Below are 19,423 nucleotides of genomic sequence, written 5' to 3'. Positions count from 1 at the left end.
CTCACCGTGTCCAGCTATTCCCTTGAACCTCGGAGAAGCAGAACCTGCAAGGAGACACAAGGAACATCATTAGCAGCAGCATCTTACCTGCAGTCTTCATCTTTAGCCACTCGCAGCTACTGAGAACAGCTTCCTCGAATCTGCATGCCTCCCGGACAGAACGACCTGAAAGAGGAAAATAGAGGCAACATTAAAGAAAACAGTAGAGACATTTGCAAATTACGAACTATTCAAAAGGCTTACCTGGCTGGTCGCCTCTTGGCTGGCACCACTCCGGACATTCCACTCACGCTGAAAGACACCGCGACCTACAAGGAAGGAAAACACAGGTTAGCAAAGGCAACACTTTGCAGCGCTGCGCATAGCGCTTACTTACCGCATCATAGCGCTCTTAATGCGCCATCATTTACCAGCGGGGCTCAACCAAGCCAGTTTGCCGCGCTGAAGCTCCACATACCTAAGGGAGAAAAAAGAGACATTTTAAACAAAGAAAGGCATGCAGGGTAGCAACAAAACTAAAGAACAGCAATAAGACCTACCTGAACCATATCAAACGGGCCGGCGTCAGTGAAGTAACTGGACCACACACGCCCATGAAAGACAATGCGCCCCTGCAAAGAAGGCAGGATGGAGAGCACGCCTAACTCTACCACAAGGTGAAGAGAGGGCGCCAGAGGGACTGAAATCATACGGGGGTGGAGGGAGGATACTTACCCCAGTCGGTCAGTCTTGAACACAGTCCTCCTGTATTTTCAGGCAGAACCTTCCCCGCAGGCCACATCAGGGCAAAGCTGAGAAGCATACCAGCGAGTAACCCGGCTGGGTGGCATCCCTGTGGATACCAGGTATGCGTAACAGATAGGCCCTGTCCAACCAACTTTGAGAAAAATCAACAAGGAGCTTCACTTTTCCCCCCATGGGAAAATGCGCACATTTCTTTAAAAATGCATCAAAGCTCAGTAGTTCAAAAGAGACTCAAGCTATCTGAGCCAGGTCAGTTTCAATGCATCTGTGTTTCAAACCAAACTCCTGCATACATGAAAATAACTCTAGCTGCAAGACAGTGTGGGAATCTGATGGAGATGCAAAATCGAATTTAAAGAGAAATGCTAGCAGCTTGCACCACATGTATAAAAATGGGCTTGTCTAAAAATGCCTGCTTAAAAAGTAAACTGTTGAATGAAAGCCTGCCTTATCTAGCAATGTGAAGGGTTTTTTTATGGTGATAATACACACATGGGCTATTTTATTCCACAGGCTTGTTTTAATTCAGGACCAGATATCAGAAAATAAAGGTTTTAAACTGCCTTGGCTGGATTTGCAAGCTGTCAAAAACAGGTTAGTCCGGTTGGCAGAGTTAAAGCTTCCCCCTAGGAAGGGAGCCACACCATAAACTCTCAGCAGAGACTAACACCCCACTGGTAATTACAGGGTGGGAAAGAATCTAGTCTAGGCTGAGCCCACTGACAATTACATTTCCAGGACAAGGACATGTGAGAAGAAAGTCGCACGCCATTGTGATTTCTACAGGAGGCTTCAGAAGAGATCTCCATGACGGCCCTGCCCTTTAAGTTTGCAAGCTATGACCAAATATGGCAGACAAAGTATTGCCATTTGCTTCCAGAGACCATTTCATAAATAAACTATAAAAACGTTTATCTCTGCAGCAAGACTTTGTAAAAATGCAAAAATGTTATAGTTTAAATATGATTTTATGGGCTTTCATTGAAGACATGGTAGAATTCACTGACACCTTGGGGATAGAAATGGCAAATTATTCCGGATTACCAGAAAAGCATCCATGTTGCAAATGCCACTTTTTGTACATACATCCCTTATGATAATCCACACCCATGTATAAAGATATAGAATTTTGAGTAATATAAATCCCATTGAAAAGTGCAAAAAACTGGTAGAAGGGCGAAACAAGGTCTCACAAACTGGAGGATTGGACTGCTATGTGCTGCATAAAATATGTAACCTGCATATGTAAGTATTTAGATGTTTCCACTGTATGAAGGTGCCATTTATGGCAAAAATAGATTTTAAGTCAAGTCATTGTGGGAGGTTTTGGACATTTAAAAACTCACATCATAAATCTGACATCATTTTCTGGAAATCCAACCAGCTGAGAGCGAGGCGGAGACTATCACCCTTGTCCAATCCAGTTGTTAGAGGCGTGTTTAGTTAAGCCTGCCCCAGCCATATACTTTGATGATGTCACTATGCATTATAAATGAGAGTCCCTGACAAGACTCTAGACACACACTCTTCCTGATTTTCCGGCACCAGTGTCCCTGTTCCATTCATCATCCAGATTCCAGACCCAACTACAAGGCCAAAGTATTGCTGACCCTACTCCAGGGCCCACTAAAAAACCCAAGCATTGCTGATCCTGCTCCAGCAAGGCCTCAATTCTGAAAACCTACTAATCTCCCATGAAAAAAGGGAGAGCTGTGGTCCTTTTTGCATCCTGAACGAGCCTGGCTTGCAGCCCCCTAACTGCATGCCTGCTGCAATCCTGCCATCCAGCTGACCTTTAGTATCCAATGACCAGAATTGCCAGTCTAGAAGTGCCATTCAGTGACCAGAACTGGCCAGCTGTTTGCCAGGTGTGCTGCCATGTAGTGACCAGAACCGTTTATGGTCCAAAAATCCCAAAACTAAAAAGTGGACTGTGAGTATAGTCACCACCCCATAGAAACCCATAGCCTATCTTGCATTTGTCCTTATCCTACTCTCTAAGCTATCCTATCCTTACCCTGATAACTTGTTAAAACTGTTAGAATCATTCTTCCAACCCTGTCCTTGATTTCTAGTGCTAGCGCCATCCCTTTAGTAATTTTGTCCTGTGTAATCCTAAGACATTAGTCCTATTTCAATTGATCAGACTGGTTTCCGCCAGGGTTGGGCGCTGGGGTGACGGGGTTGAAATCGGGAATCAACCCTGGATCTTACTGTGTCCCTCTTTGGTGGGCTGGCCTGAATATGTGTTTTTTATTAGGTTTTTACACATAACAGTTCTCTCAATGAGAAAAGAAACAAAAGAAAAAGGTACATATGGATTCATAGATGTTACACAGGTGGAAATAAAACCAATATACAATGCACAACTTCGTAACCACTGACCAAACTGAATAACAGTGAGAATGTTCTACCTAGATTTCTCGTTTTATTTATTCTCTTACACCTTCCCCCCTCCCCCCACCCCCTATGGACTAAGAAGTTGTGTTACCAAGGAGTCGTGCTTGTATGATCATGTGCTCTTTGTCACAGATTGAAACTGTTTTGATGTAGTGTGTTCAGGGCCTCTCCATAGGGAGGGCGTCTTATCTTGATTTTGATGGTGTCTGGTCGACAGTGTGGGAATGGGATCAAAGCGGGAGGCAGGAGGGGAACAGTACCAAGAGGAGAGGGACCCAATCAAGCTCTACGGACAATGGACCCTATCTCCATTAGGGTGGGTGTCTGTTTGATGCGTGATTGCATAGGAAGTCTGACCACAGGACCTCACACTGTGTTGCCCTGCCGTGGAGTGAGGCAGTGATTTCTTCCATGGTGCATATGTTCATTACAGTATTAGTCCATTAATTCTCGGTTGGGGTCATAGCTGATTTCCACTTGGTGGCTAATAAGACCCGAGTTGCAAGCAAGAGATGGGGGGCTAAGCCTTGTACTCTCTTCCACTCATCCTCTATTTTCTCTAGACCAAATAGGACAAGATGAGGGTCCGCCGTCCTTTGAATCCTGTCCAGGTGTCTAATCCACCCGAAGACCTCATCCCAATACATCTTAATCTTAGGACATCCCCACCACATGTGCCAATAGTCTGCAACTTGTCCACATTCACGCCAACAGAGGGGGGAGGATGACTGATACATTTTGGATAGTTTATAAGGGTCATACTGCCAGCGATGCAAGAGTTTGATGGAATGGAGTTTGTATTGGCACGATATGGATTTGCGCGTTGCCATGCGGCACATATTATCCCACATGTCATCATCGATTTCCAACCCCATGTCTTTCTCCCAACGCGTTCTGATGTTATGTGTGTTCCCTCCACCCGCCTCTACAAGTAATTTATACATGGCGGAAATCAGGCCTTTCCTGTCAGTCTTGGAGTCCAAGAGTTTTTCGAAGGGGGTAAGTTCTCTACTTAGTCTTGCCTTCCATGCCACCTTCGTTGAATACTCTAGTTTAAAGTAAAACTGATTTCCTTTCCTATTTCACAGCTTCATTTTACGCAAGGCGCACCTTTTTATATCTTGCATAACTCACCCAGTTTCATAGCTAGAGACCTATTTTCACTTCTAGAATATCCCTGGGATATACCTCTATACCGCACTCCAAATCAGTGTATTCCACCCATCTTTATTAAAAACCGTATGGGTAATTTCAGCAGGGAATTGAAAAAGAATTGCAAAGTTTCCAACGTGTCATTTTGCCGCAATCTGTTTTAAACTTTCCACTCATTTTCGAACTGTATGCTCTTGGTGTTCCATTTTTTGTAATTGTTATTGTCTTTGCATTGTTGCATTGTTGCTTTAGTGAGGAATTATATTTGCTTCAAGGTTTTTAGCACCCATTCATTATTTATTTGTCCATTTCCGAGTGTCATTTCATAACATTGCAAAGGGTTTTTCTCTCTTATTTGGGGAGGGAAGGTTAGATTTGGATTCTGTTTCCTGTTTCTTATTCCTGATTACCAGATAAGCATTTCAGTTGTGCGCTGCACACTAGGCCGAGACCAAGGTGTGTGTCGCCTGATTGAAATCCTTAACAAATTCTCAATTGCAAATGCAGCAGAAGCCAAATATTATTCGCATGGAAAATGTCCTCTCATAACTGTATCTAAAATACTGTATATACACCAAAGGTTCATACCCTACTGTTGTTCTTTGTGTGAGCACTGCTGTCATTACTGATCCATTGGTGCGTGAAAACAAATAAAACTGGAGCTCATACACATTGCTCTTTTGAATTCCACAAATCCTCCTCAATCTCTTCAGCCCATTCTATCTTTTTCTTACCAACTTGTACTTCCTTAAGTGCTTGCAAAAGTGTTTTTGTGTATGTGCTAAAGTCAAACACCTAGGCCCTACAATAATTGCATAGGCCAAGCTATTGCTGTGAGTCCTGCCTACATTCATTCTCTGTTTCACCACAGATTAATATGTCATCTACGTGCTGGATTACTACACTTTTGAGTTCAATATTACCTTAATCCATCTGTAGGACCCTTTTAAAAATGTACGTGGATTCACAGTACCCCTGAGGCAAATGGGTATGTTTTTGTATTTTCTGTCTGTATGTAAAGAAAGTAAGGTCTTGTGAGTCTTTAGTGCGATGGGATCAAGAAAAACGCTTTTTTTTAAATCGATCACTGTGAAACACATAGCTTCAACTGGGATGCTACACAATATTGTCACAGGGTTCGGAACTAATGGGAATTCTGCTTCTACAATCTGATTAAGATGGCGTAACTCCTGGATAACTCTCCACGACCCACTTTTTGATTTTTTAATCAGATACACAGCAGTATTGCACAAGGACTCCAATGACACTATGATTCCCTGTTTCATCAATGTTGAGATAGTGTCAAATATGCCTTCATCAGCTTCTCAAGACATGGGGTAATGTTTTGCTCGGGGTAAAGTTGCTCCAGGCAAGAGTTTTATTTTAACCTGCCCTATTCCATTCAATTGGCAATGTCATATGGGCCTATAGTCCAAAGGACACTTAGCACCTTTTCTACATCTTCCATGAAAAACACTGTTCTTTGCTACATCAGTGCCATTCGCTGTGCGACTTCGCTTTTCTCAATCTTTATCCAATATGTAATGCTTATGAAAAACACTAGCACATCATCTATATGCTCATCTCTGAACATATCTTCATCTGTTACATCAATCAATCTGTATCCCTCTTCAAGTGCTATCACTGTTCACCATGCTCTGCCTTCGTCATCTACTCCTTAAAGCATTGCTATTTCCCCTCGTACTATAGCTGCTTCCAATTCTATGGGAATAATCTGCCCTTCTTCCTCATCCATAGGTACTTGTGGTCTAAATAATAATTCATCAGGCATCCTCACAATTTTCCCTACTGATCCAGGCAGCCATGTTAATAAAATGCTCACCCCATACATGAAGACTGGCAGATCTACCGGAACCCCTCATAGAGTCACTTGTCCTGTAAGTGCTAGTATAAACTCTCCTATGTTTAAATTGTCTATTCCTGGAGTGGAGCACACTATTACTTGATCAATGAATGAAATTGTCATGTTAAGTTTCATCATCAAATCTCTATCAAAATGTTAACTGGCGTTTGTCACAAATATAGCAAGGGGACAGACATGTCACATGCCCCTATAGAAACAGGTAATTTATCAGTTAAAAGAACTAAATTCGTAGCTCCAGAGAACCCTTGAGCATTCATGGCAATAGCTGACATTGGGTATTTTCCCTCCCTTATGCAAGAGTGAGTCGCCCCAGTCTCTACAAGAAAAGAAAAAGATTTGCTTCATATCGTCACATCGACCCTTGGTTCCTCTTGGGGTCCTGTGTTACTGATAGTACTGAACAAATCAAGTCACCCTGTGAGAAGTACTATTGAGGGTACAAATTGTCCCCGTAAAAGGATACCCTCCTACCACAGTGAGACCCCATATCCTAGGTGCTAGTGGTTGCCCTGTGTTCGGATTCCATTGTGTATGCATAGGTGCTTGTTGCGACTGCTCTTGCGGTGGGTACATATGCACTGGCCCCTACTGTTGTGCTTGCTGTGCTTGCTGTGCTTGTGGTGCCTGTATCTGATAGGATGTGTGATCCTGGGCACAGCCCTCTTGCATTAGTGTGCTGTATGGCGGTGAATGACCTGTCCCCCCTCTTGAGTTTTGTCCATTTTGTTGCATGTTTCCTCGGTTTCTACATACACGCGCAATATGCCCTACTATTGATTTGATTTGATTTTAATCATTTATATTGTGCACACAATTAACTTAATCGTATCCTGGCGCAGTTGGAACCAAAAGCTGAGAAGCAGAGATCAGTGTTATAAGTAGATAGAAATGCCAATGAAATTCATAGAGAGCCATGAAGTAACTATACCTACTTGAACAGGTAAGTCTTTAGACCTGCTCTAAAGATTGATAGGGAATTTGCCCTTCTTAAGTTCAGTCGAAGCTATTCCATAAATTGGTCCAGCAACTGAAAAGCTACGGTCTCCTCTTGAAACAGAGTTGTTCCTAGGAATAGTGAGTAAACATTGATCTTCCGACCTTAAAGCCCAGTTCGGGTGATATATCTTTAGTTAATATATTAAACAAATTGGTGCCAGCCCATTGATACATTTGTACACCAGACACGTCATTTTAAATTGTATGCGATCTTCCACTGCTAGCCAGTGCAGTGACCGGCGAAGACCTGAAGTTGGCGTATTCTTGGGAACACCAAAAAACAGTTTTGAGAATTTTGTAAGTGGTGAATCTGTTTGGCCGGGGCCCTTGACAGGAGTCCATTACAGTAATCTAATGTACAGTTGACTAGAGCTCCCACAACCATCACACAGTCGGTGTCAGGTACATAGGATAATGCTTGATGTAGAAGACAGATGTTAAAGAAAACTGACTGTATTTTGGCTGAGACCTGACCATTACAGTCCAGATCACTCTGCCAGATACAGCCAAGATTTGTTATCTTAGTAGCATATTTAAGGATGGTCCCCAAGAACTGGGCAGGTGGGGGGCAGCTGTTTCCCACTATTCCCGCTATCCTACAATTCTAAAACAATGGGGGCGGCCCTCTGGAAAACCCATCATTATATCATCCCTGAATGTTCTGACTTCTACCCTGGACATTTTGAAATCCACCGTGGGTGTTCTGAAGCCAGCTTCTCTTCCTCTGAATCCTCCACCTCTACCTCGTGGCCAAAACCCATACCCACTTTCATCCACTGGGTGTACATTATTCACCTTCGATGCACACATTGTTTCTTGCGTTATAACTCATTTTGACAATTTCTTCTCAACTAACTTGGCTTCCTCAACCTTTCTGTTCTCATTTTTCTTTCTATTCTTCTTTTGTAACAATCGGCAATGATGCACAATAGTCCACTGTATCTCAGCCCACAGCTTTACTTCCATTCCGACTTGTTTTTTCATTTGTCTCAGTACTGTATCTGACAATCCCTGACACAAAATATGATAAAATAATGCCACTGTTTTTCCCCCAAGGTTCAAGTGTCTCAAACTGCCATTTCTCTTGAATATCCTGAATATAAGCCATAGGGTGTTCATCTTCTTTCATTTTACACGTCATAATTGCACCCATATCTGACGTATCGGGATATTGTACCCTGAGAGCCCTCCAAACATCTTCCCTGCAATCATGTGCCGTGTTTTGTGCTGTCACACTTGCATATCCTGCTCGTTTCCAAAAGCCGTCAACTCTCTATCCAAGAATAGCGGCCAGCACACCTTTGGCCAACGTATTTACACCTTTCATTTTCTCTAATTCATATATCTATTTTCCAGCCCCCAAAATCAAACTAGGTAACTTGCATTTTAAGTTGTCCTTATCCATCTGAGGCCATGGAATATGTTGCGGTCTTGCCCCCCCTTCTCTAAAAATGGGAACTGTGTGAACCCCATCCCATAACTGGACCCCATTATTCAATATTCAATGCAGGGGTAATATCCCTGTTCATCTTCATGCTGGTAACAACCTTAACCTACTCACATAGGGTGGGGATTCTCCTCTCACACTACATATTTGTCATTGGGAAAGTTCGGGATATGGTATTGGATCTGGTGTTCTTTCCTTAGGGTGTTCCAGATCTGATCATTTTACATCCTTATCCAGATTTTGACTTCCCAAGGGGGCGTATGCACCCTCCCCTTCTGTTTTATGACCTGACTCCCTTTCTTCATCTGACATTGCTGCGCCCCAACTGGTGTGACTATCATCCCCCTCTTCCCTATCTAAATATAATCTACTCAGAGACAATGCTTTGCATTCATCAATTAACATGTTTTCCTCCTCATCCCTTGTTTTTGGTATGGGCGATCATCTGCCGCTCCCCAGATTCCAATACTCGCTGTTCTGTCTAATTTGCTGATATAATTTATCAATCCTCTCTCCAATGCCTTCTGCATCATATCTTTCCTCTTCTTCTGCTATTTTAGGTATTTCTTGAACCACGTGTCTCATTGGGAAAACTTCTCTTATTGTTTCCCACCACCCCTGTTTTTCGTCGCTCGGTCTTATTCATTCTTTAAGAACAAGACTGGTGCCTCGCTGCCTTCTATTCTGTTTTATTACTTCTAACACTTCCCTTTGCTCTCTCGCATCTCTTCTTACCCTCTCTTCTTCTTGTTTTCGTGCTTCCCTTCTTATTCCCTTCTTATTTCTTCTCTTCGTTCTTCTTCTTCTCTTCTTCTCTATAATCTTTTTTCCTTCACTTGTTGTGCCTCTTCTTCTCTCTCTTTCTTTCTCTCCTATCCCTTTCTTCCTTTTCTTTCTTCCGGCTTTCATGCTTCCTTTGTTCCTCCGCTTACTGACATCTTTCTCTTGCTCTACTCTATATATCTTTTCCCATCGTTTGCTGCTTTTCCTTCCTTGCTCATCCTTCCTAAACCGCTTCTCTCATTCCTTATCCTTATTTTCTTGCTCGTCTTTGTCTCCCTTGTGCCTAACCCCATTGATGATTTTCCCATCTAATTTGAGTAATATCTATCCTCCTATTCATTCGTTCAGTACGAGCGTTCCTTCATCGGCCCGATCCTTCTCTCCTTTCCATCTCTTAATTTCCTTGTCCATATCGGTTGATATATTTGATCTCTGGCATTGTTCCTCTTTATCTCATATAAACCTAATAGCGTCTTCCTTCTTTTTAATCTCTTACAGACTGTCTTCACTACTATAAGCAGGGGATGCATATACCGGGTTACTATACCCCACCACTGCTTTTAATTCTTTTAATGGATAAAATCCTTTCACCTCTGCATCTGCATTCTTAGTTTCAGGCTGAGTAAGAGGAGCCAAGGGCTCGATGCCCACCCCTTTATGCTGATTAAGAATCCACTCCTCCGGTGGCGGATCCTCTTTCTCCTCTTGATAAATGTTCCAGAATTCAAAAACTGCCTGTCTTTTCTCTAATTTATTTTCTGTGTACGCAGCGTGCACATATGTGGTCTTGTGATGTAATGCTAACTTTAACAATGATGCCCTGTGTGGCCATGGCATGAACATGTTATCAGCTGTGCCCTTTACCCATTCTGCACTGTACTTTTTGAGCTTGGGCGCATGCTGTGGTAATGTTTTACAAATGTTCATAAGAGAAGTATCCTCCATAATGACAAGTCACAATTAACTGTCGATACCAGATGGATTCCATGTTATATTTCATAAATCTCTACTTATTTCGAAGCTTATTTCTCACCCCTTTTAATCCCAAAAACAATAAAAATGAGCAAGCACCATCAATCGCTGCTCAATCCCCTTTTGTCTCAAAAAACCATCTGTCTTCTGACTGGTGACAATCATTTACTGCACCTAACTCAAAGCAACTTCAATTCCAAATTTCACAATGTATCACTTTTAAAAACTTCATACATAAAATAATAATCAAAATAATCACACAGTACACATTAAAAACCCATGTGATCACCTTCTCTTTTCCCTATAACATTCATAGTAATAGGTATACTTCCTACGCCTCCAATTATATTACACCGTACAGAGTTTAAGACATCACCTTCCACGGTCTTGACCGTGGATATCCTCTCTCTAATATTCCAAATGGGATTTGAGACATCTTCTTCTATCTCCCTTAAAATAGGATTACCTAGGCGTTCCTTTATCCACAGAAATTTCCCTTTACCCAATCTTATTTTCATATAATATCACAATCCCGCAACTTTATATGGCCATTTCCCTTAGTTTAGTTACATCCGTTTAATCGGCTTGAGGCCTTCGGTATCGACAACTCCCCCAATCTGACCACTTCACCTTCCGTCCGCGGAGCACCCGTGGAAACCGAGAAGGGATTTCTTCAAAGAGGGACCTTGCCACAGTATCGGTTTATCTTGCTAGTTTATTTGTATCGGCCGCTCTCCACAGGAAACTCCACGATCTTCCAGCTAATGGCGGAGGATGCCCAATAGACCAAAACTCTGAAGTCAAACTAGTTTAGATCAAAATCATCCTCACCACTATCACATAAGCTTATGGCCCTCTGAAAAGTGCATCTGGTACTGGATGGGATTACACCAGAATCATTCTGAGTCCAAATAACCGGACAAACTCAGGAAGATGGCAAGTTGCTGTTTTATTAGCTATTTTATAAAACAGGGAGTTTACAATGAACATCATCAACGGACGTACGCTCATTCTCAGAGATTTCTACATGAAATACAATTATATACTCTCTTTGTGCGTCAGAATGACGTCATGCACGTGGTAATAGTGGAAAACCTATCAAAGTTTGGGAATGGTTAAGGGACACATCTAAATATACAATCATATAGGAGCTAAATTTGTTATTGACAGTAAGATTTTAGGTGGACAACTTATGACTACCTCTCCATGCGTGTTATTTAAGAAAAATCAGTTACACAGTGTTTCATTGGTTTCTCAAGCTATAAGGTCCTTCATTATATGGACTAATAGAATTGGTTTGGCATGCTTTTGCCATGTCTGGAACATTTGGTTTAAGGAGTAACACATAAGCCAAGACCCAGGTGCAAGTAGATAGGAGATGAAGCTGTCCTACAACCCAATTATCCCAACATCTCTCATCACCCATGTCTTCTACCATGATATTCTCTTTGTACTTGGCCTTGCAGAGTATTCTTATCCTAGGAATGCAGGCACTTGCTATCGGGTCTGGAACTCCAAGTTCAAACCCTATTTTCAGCTGGAAGCTTTAAAATGTTTTGATGAATTAAGACTTGGCATCTTCTGTGCTCTTTCTTGCACCTTAACATGAGAGGATTCATCCTTCGCACACATGTTCCTCTTCGGCATAGATGGCTGACCTCGACTTCTCAGTTCTTGACTTCAGGCCAGACAGCCTCTCAACGCACCTCCAGCAGCTCAAACAACCTGCTATTCTACTGCGACACAGCCTTTCATTTTCTCTTCATGGTTCTTTGGCTTAATTATTTCATGATACCAATGTCTAGATTGTACAATGGTGGCTCCACCTGCATTCTATTCACTACTTGTAGCTAGCCTATACGATGACTTGATCTATCTTGTGTTTCAGCATATGTACATCCATTATACTTCTGATTTATTCAGCACTTTCTACTGTGTAACGTTCTTCTTTTACACTTTTAAGGTTCACTTGATTCTTTACTTCGTCATTTCTCCTCTAGAATTCATACATTGTCTTCATTCATTATTTCAGGCCTTTGTGCACTTTTTTATGACAACATAAGTCCATTTTCTTAGCTATTTCTCAAATTCCTTCAGGGATCTCCTCCTGCAGGCTCTCATTAATTTGAGGGTGATTAATATGGTTGTCTTAATGGATACCGTCTTCTGAATACTCGCTGCGATATTGGTACAATAGCTGGTGTTAGACAGGCCACAGTCTCATGTCTCCAATACAGGGGAGAGAGGGGGTAGGATCTCATGCGGATGTGTACGTCTGCTCCTCTACAAATTTATTTCCCAGGATTATTCTTTACCTACCTAGTGCTAATGATAGAAAGGTCCCATGGGCAAATTGGAACCAGAATGTATTCCTACCCCTGTGCCTCCCACAGAACCTTTGTTCAGAGTGTGACTGTAATTTGTTGGTGTTCCAGTGTTTTTTCCCCTTAGAGGATACCCTGTCCCCCCTTGTTAACTTTCAAAGGTAGTAGATGCACCCCCACATGTGGGGAGGTGACCCTCAGGGAGATAACATGGCATCATCAGATGAAGGCACATACCCCCCTTCCCCTTTTAGGGATGTTCCTTCTGTGTCTCAAGCTTTTATGGCTTATTGTAAAAGATCCCTCCCACTGCCAGCAAAACCTGCCAAAGATCTCTTCCAGTATAATGTAGAAAGAAAACCTAGGAAAGCCCACATTTACATATATATAAGAATACTGAGACGAGGAGGCTGAAGTGAGCAATGCAGATCCACGATGCTGAGAACTACAGAGCGTGCTCTAGTAGTTACGAGCACTTGACAGGTGCCGGGAGATTTAAAAGGTCGAGCTTGAATGAACACAGTCAGAGCTACCTGGGGAAGCCGTGTCCACTCAAGGTCGATTGAGGGACTGCTGGGACGCTGTGGAGGAGTCTTTGGAGCCAGCCGGCTGAAGGCAGAAAGTGGATGGCTGCAGCAACCGGTGTGCCGTGCTGGGATTGCACCAGAGGGAGAAGGCAAGTCTGGTTGGCGGCTGTGGGAACCGGAGAACAGTGCCTCAGCCACAGGAACACAGAGAGTGATTCAATCACCAGGGAGCCACGAAGGATATGGAAGCCGGAGAGTGAGGATGGTGGACCCAAAAACTGGAGATGGAGCACTGAAAATCCACTGCTGCTTACCATAAGAGAACCAAAGAGCACTGCAGGAAACCGGTGAGTCCCAGAGAGAGAGAGATTGGGGCATTGGGGTGCTTTGGCAATGATTCCAAAGAAAGCTAAATAATTGTACATGGAATGAACGACAATCATATTGGGTGGCAAACCCAGAGAGAGCTCATGGTGAAGAAGAAAACCCCTCACTTCGTGAACTTGTGCAAAACCATAACAGTTATTATTCTGGGACCCGTAACCAAGGGGAACAAAGCCCGAAAGAGATTAAGGGGAGAGAAAGAAAGCCCTTCATCTCATCAAATCTTTCAAAACCACAAGTGTTCAAGGTTGTGTAAAGTGTACCACGTTGAAATCCTGGCAGGAGAATACACCAGACAAATCCAAGTCTGCAAGTGTGGGTGTAAAGGGTACCATGTTGAAAGCCCTGGCAGGAGAAAAGCTAAAGTTTACAACTGTAGAAAATAGACCACCCAAAGATGTCCAGGCTCAGGAATACGCTAGGTAAACCCATGATAGTAAATTAAATGAAATTGAAGTTGAAAAGAACTTGGCAGAGAAGTTCCAGGTATCCTGTATAATTGGAACTTATATCTAAAACTGTTCTGGAATACAAAGTGTTTGTGTTACTAACCAAGAAAACTCCAAGGAAGTTTTGTGCCTTTTGGAGTCTTGAGAAATCTTCGACAGCAACCTGGGGAAGGGAGCCATCCCCTGAAACTGTGAACCTTATCCATTGGGAACCTTTGTTTAGTAGTACATTTATATTTCTTTTGAACTTGAACATTTGTGTACCTTTCAAGACTAGAGACATTACCCCTTTGCACATTACAGTTACTTTACAATGTGAGGGCAAGGACAGGATTACAAACATAGGAACGTTTTGCTTTGGTCATCTTGATATTGGGCAGACCCTTAGTTTTGGTTGAGGTAGGGAAATACCTCTTAGAAGTAGTGACAGTGAAGCATTTTCCAACCCCTTATCATTTAATAAAATGCTGTAACCACAAATATGACTTCTCTGTGTTCATGTCTCATTCCTGGCTCTGCACAGTACCTTTGTACTTACCTTTTGCATATATTGCTCTTAATAGTATGGTAGTGTGTACATTTGTATTTACATTTTGTATATTGTGCTATTTACAGTACTCTAGTGGCTACATTAGTATTCATTTTCATGTAGCATTAAAAACATTGTATTTTCCTTTCTCATCTTCTCTTAATGTTGATGTTTCCCCTATACAAATGAAGACATCTTACAATATAAAATGTTGTACTGTTTACTGTATACCCCTGTATGTTTTAATTGTGAGATGTAATGCTATTAACATTTTGTAAATATTGATATGTATGGCTACCTGCGTATTATTATTTATTTAGCAGTTGAAACTAAACTTTTGTTGATGCTATGCAGCATATTGACATATTTATTTATTTATTTATTTGCATTTTTAAAGCGCAACAGCTGCCCTCGGGCATCGTGGCGCTGTTACAAGAAAGTTTACTTGGCATGGTGAAAATACAAGAGCAGAAATGGAGACATGGTTACAGGCATGGCTGTAGTTCCGGGGTTACATGGGAACAGTGAGCATGGTACAGTTGTAATTTACAGACATTGTTGCATGCAGTAGAATTATAAGTGGGATTCACTTAAATAGGGTGGTTTTCAGGGCTTTTCTGAAGGCTATGAGGGATGTTTCAGCTCTAAGTTTAGGCGGTAGGGAGTTCCAAGCTTTTGGCGCAAGGACTTCAAAACTCGAGCCGCCAGCTTTAACTCTAGTGAAGTTGGGGATTGCGAGTTGGTTAGCAGACAAGTCCCTTTTGGGTCTGAGTGACAGGACTGGTTGTATCCGTTCAGTGAGGTAGCTAGGGGCAGATTGGGATATGCATCTGTGGTTAATGGTGAGAGTCTTGAACTGAATGCGCTCTTTAACTGGGAGCCAGTGAGCATTTTGTCTTGCTAGGGAGATGTGTTCCCTCTTTGAAATATTGAGGGCTGCTCTCAAAGCGTTGTTCTGTGCGATCTGGAGCCTATTAATGTCTTTGGCAGAGGTGTCTAGTAGGAGGACGTTGCAGTAGTCCTCGCACCTATGGTGGCCCTATGGTTTCGCACCTATGGTGGCCCTGGCGATGTTGATCCGGTTTGTAGTGGACAAGTGGGGCTTTACTGCATTGATTATTTTGGGTGTAAGGGCTGCTGAGGAGGAGATGTAACTGACATGTCTGTCCATGGACAGGCTAGAATCTAGGTATACTCCCAGTGTTTTTACAGCAGAGGAGACGGAGATTACCGAGTTCTCAATTAAGAAGGTGCTGTATTTGCTGTCTAGTTTGCTGAGGGTTTCTTTGGGGCCCACCAGTAGGATCTCTGTCTTGTTTCCATTGAGACAGAGGCCATTGGCTGCCATCCATGCCTGGATGATGGCATAAGTGTTTTGTAGGGGTTTTAGGTCTTGCTCGTAGTCACCAGTTAGTAGGAGAAGGATTTGAGTATCGTTGGCATAATTGGTGAACGTTATGCCGAATTCTTCTAAGTCATTGAATAGTGGGAGTGTGAATAAGTTGTATAGTGTGGGGGAGGTGCATGACCCTTGTGGTACTCCACATTTGCTAGGAGAGGGAGTGGCTGACGCTTGGTCTGAGTAGACTCTCATAGCTCTGCCCTCCAAGAAGGATGAGATCCATGCTGTGGCTTCATCCCCAACTGTTTACTATAAACACATTTATGTTATAATTGTAAGGACATTAAATGCTACTGTTTACATTTGTATTCATATTTTCTAGTGATATTCATATTACGTTAGTGCCTACATTTATATTTAAATTTTTTCTACATATTGCTATTAATACTATGCTAGTGCCTACCTTTTATTTAGTTTTTGTATGTCGTGCTGTCATCAGTACTCAATTGGCTACATTCATATTGATGGCATTAGATGCTACTGCTTACATTTGTATTCACATTTTCGATGCAGATGCTTAAAATGTTCTATCTAGTAATAGCTTGATATTTTTACATAGTGCTAGTAATACTATGCTAGTGCCCACATTTGAATTGTCGTTTTGGATATTGTGCTATGATCAGTACGCAAGTGGCTACATTCGTACTGATGACATTCGATGTTTACTGTACACACTTGTATGTTATTAAATACATTAGATGCTACTGCTTACATTGCCTTAATATTTTCTATCTAGTAATGTTTTTAGTTTGGTGTTGCCTACATCTGTATTGACATGTTGTACATATTGCTAATAATACTATGCTAGTGTATACCGTGCTATCATAAGTACACAAGTGGCTACATTCATTTTGATGACATTAGATGCCACTTCTTACATTAACATTAGCTATCTGGTACTATTTGTAGAACGGTAGTGCCCATATTCGAACTGTAATTTTGTAGATGAGGATATTAATTATATTCTAGAGGCCTTATTGTTATATTGCCTTATGAAATGAGTAAGTAGTAAAAGCCACATTTCTAAATGATTTACTAACTTGGCTCTGTCGAATGATCAAAAAGAGTGGTTGTTGACATTTTCAAATGTACTGCAACAAAATAGTTGTACATTGCTTATTTTAAAGTATAAAATTGTAAAATGTTTAAAAAAAAGTTTAACATTATTTAAAAAGTATATACATTTATAAAGGGTAGTTACTTGGCATTCGCACTGGTCACTATGTTCAAATGAAGTGATTTATGTTAATGGGCGTGGTCGAATAAGTGGTGCGCTTGGGCATTGTCTAAAGTATAAATGACATGTGTGTGTGTTGTAATGCAAGTACGGCAGAGTGTTTTTGTATGTTGATCGGTTCATGCACATTATGCATGCTACACCGGAGGTTGGAAGGACATGAAGAAAGAGGAGAGACTCTGCCGACTCTGTGGTAATGAGATAGAAACTAGTAGACTGCTCCTACCCCAGTTTAGTAGATTACAAGAAAAGTATAGATTGAGTACGGAAGATTTGTGCACGCCACATTGGAATATGTTTCAGACCAGTTTTGGAGCAGGATCCAAGGTGCTGTTTCATTAGTCATTACATTACCAGCACATCATGTTTGGAATTACATTTTAAAAATTATAGAGGCTAATAAATGAAATAATATCTTTACCTATTCTCATCTAGAGATATTGAGTATGTTCAATTCCCGGAGTCCGGCCTAACAAGCTTGGTGGAAGTTGGGTTTGCCTCTAAGATGGGTGTTAAAGCCATTCTAAATGTGGCAGACAAACTGCGCCTCCAGGGCTTGGAAGTACACGAAATGAGACCACTGTATGGGGTGGGATCTGGGGGCAACAAGGAGAAGGCAGGAGTACAGAATAAAGATCTACATGCACAAAATAAGTGGCAAACGAGCATAGATGCGTTGCCTAAGGGTGGGGTTCGATCTTTATCCTGGCCAATGCTACCGGAGATAATAATGGAAGTTTGCCAGAAATTGGGAGTAGTACAGGCACCTCTTTAGTAGGGAGACTATAAAAATTACGAGCTGGAATACACGGGGTTCCAGCTCATTCAGGAATAATGAGATGAGATCATTGCTGTTTGGGGTGAATTACTTGATTCTACTACAGGAAACCTGGCTAGTTAATGCTCTTGACATTGAGGGCTTTCACTTGATAATACAGCCAGCAATGAGTAAAGCAAAGGGAAGACCGATGGGGGGTCTCTTAATAGCCTGTAGAGGGAGCTCTTTAGTGAAACAACAATTATTCCTTTTCAGCAGGAAGAAATTCTTGTAGTGAAGTCAGTCATACCCTCAAACGGCGTTCAAAAAAAGATCATAGTCATAAACCTATACTGGAACCCGGCTCGGGAAAAACTGCTGCAATGTATTGATTCAGTGTCAATTTTCCTTACTGAAATCAAGTTGTCCCACCCTGAAGCATTTGTTGCTGTAGCAGGAGACCTTAATTCTCAATGTATCCAAATTAATCATAGTGGCTCAGAGGGAATAAGGAAGGACATAACATCGAATGGTAGAAGGAGGGTGAGCTTATTTCATGAATGGGATTTAAAGCTTTTGAATGATTCAATAGAGGGTGATGTCCCACCCATCACTACATGGGGGCGGGGGATGACTGAATCAACTTTGGATTATGTCTTTCTATCTGCGAACTTGTTTGAGAAATGTACAAACGTTGCTGTTAAAGAAGGTGGTACAAGTGACCACAAGAGACTTGAAGCCCTAATAAGTTGGCACACCAGTAACAAAATAGAGGTATGGCATAATCCTATGGTTGTTAACACCCAGAAAAACTTTCTAGTAAAATACCATTGAGATGGAGCTCGCCTTAATGATGGTCTGGACCAACTCTATAATGTTACATCATCAAAAGTAGTAGACAAAAATTATAATCCGCTCTCCTTCCATGACTTTATATGGTCTATTGATCGACCAAAGAACATGCCGTATGGACGTCAGCGTGTGTATTCACACGTGTTTGATGAGACTATATGGGCCAAAAAGCGTGAAACACGCCGATTGGTAGGTTTGGTAAGGAAGGAGGAACGAAATAAACAAAGTCTTGTTGAAAGGACAAAAATAACTAAAAACACCTATAGAAGCTGGTCCAGACAGCATAGGCTGACGCTACTTCAGAACGACGGTGAATCAATGCTGCGAGCCTTAAGTAATGTCACGTCCGCTTCACTTCCCTCACACCATGCACAAGCACCTAGGTCACGCAGCAATCACAATACAGGCACACTACCCACAGCCTCACGCTCTGTCACTCACGGTGGGAGGGTGTCACGTGAGGCAGTTCACCCCCGGGGCAGCTGCATTCATATGCAGGCACACAAGGCAAGTACGGGAGTCCCCTGTTTCTTTCTTGGCGTCTGCAGGATGGTGCTTGCAGAAAGCCGCTTCCGCGATCAGT

Source organism: Ambystoma mexicanum, chromosome 7q (genome assembly GCF_040938575.1).
Source record: "Ambystoma mexicanum isolate Mex_15411 chromosome 7q, UKY_AmexF1_1, whole genome shotgun sequence".
NCBI lineage: Eukaryota > Metazoa > Chordata > Amphibia > Caudata > Ambystomatidae > Ambystoma > Ambystoma mexicanum.
This window is presented reverse-complemented; position numbering follows the sequence as displayed.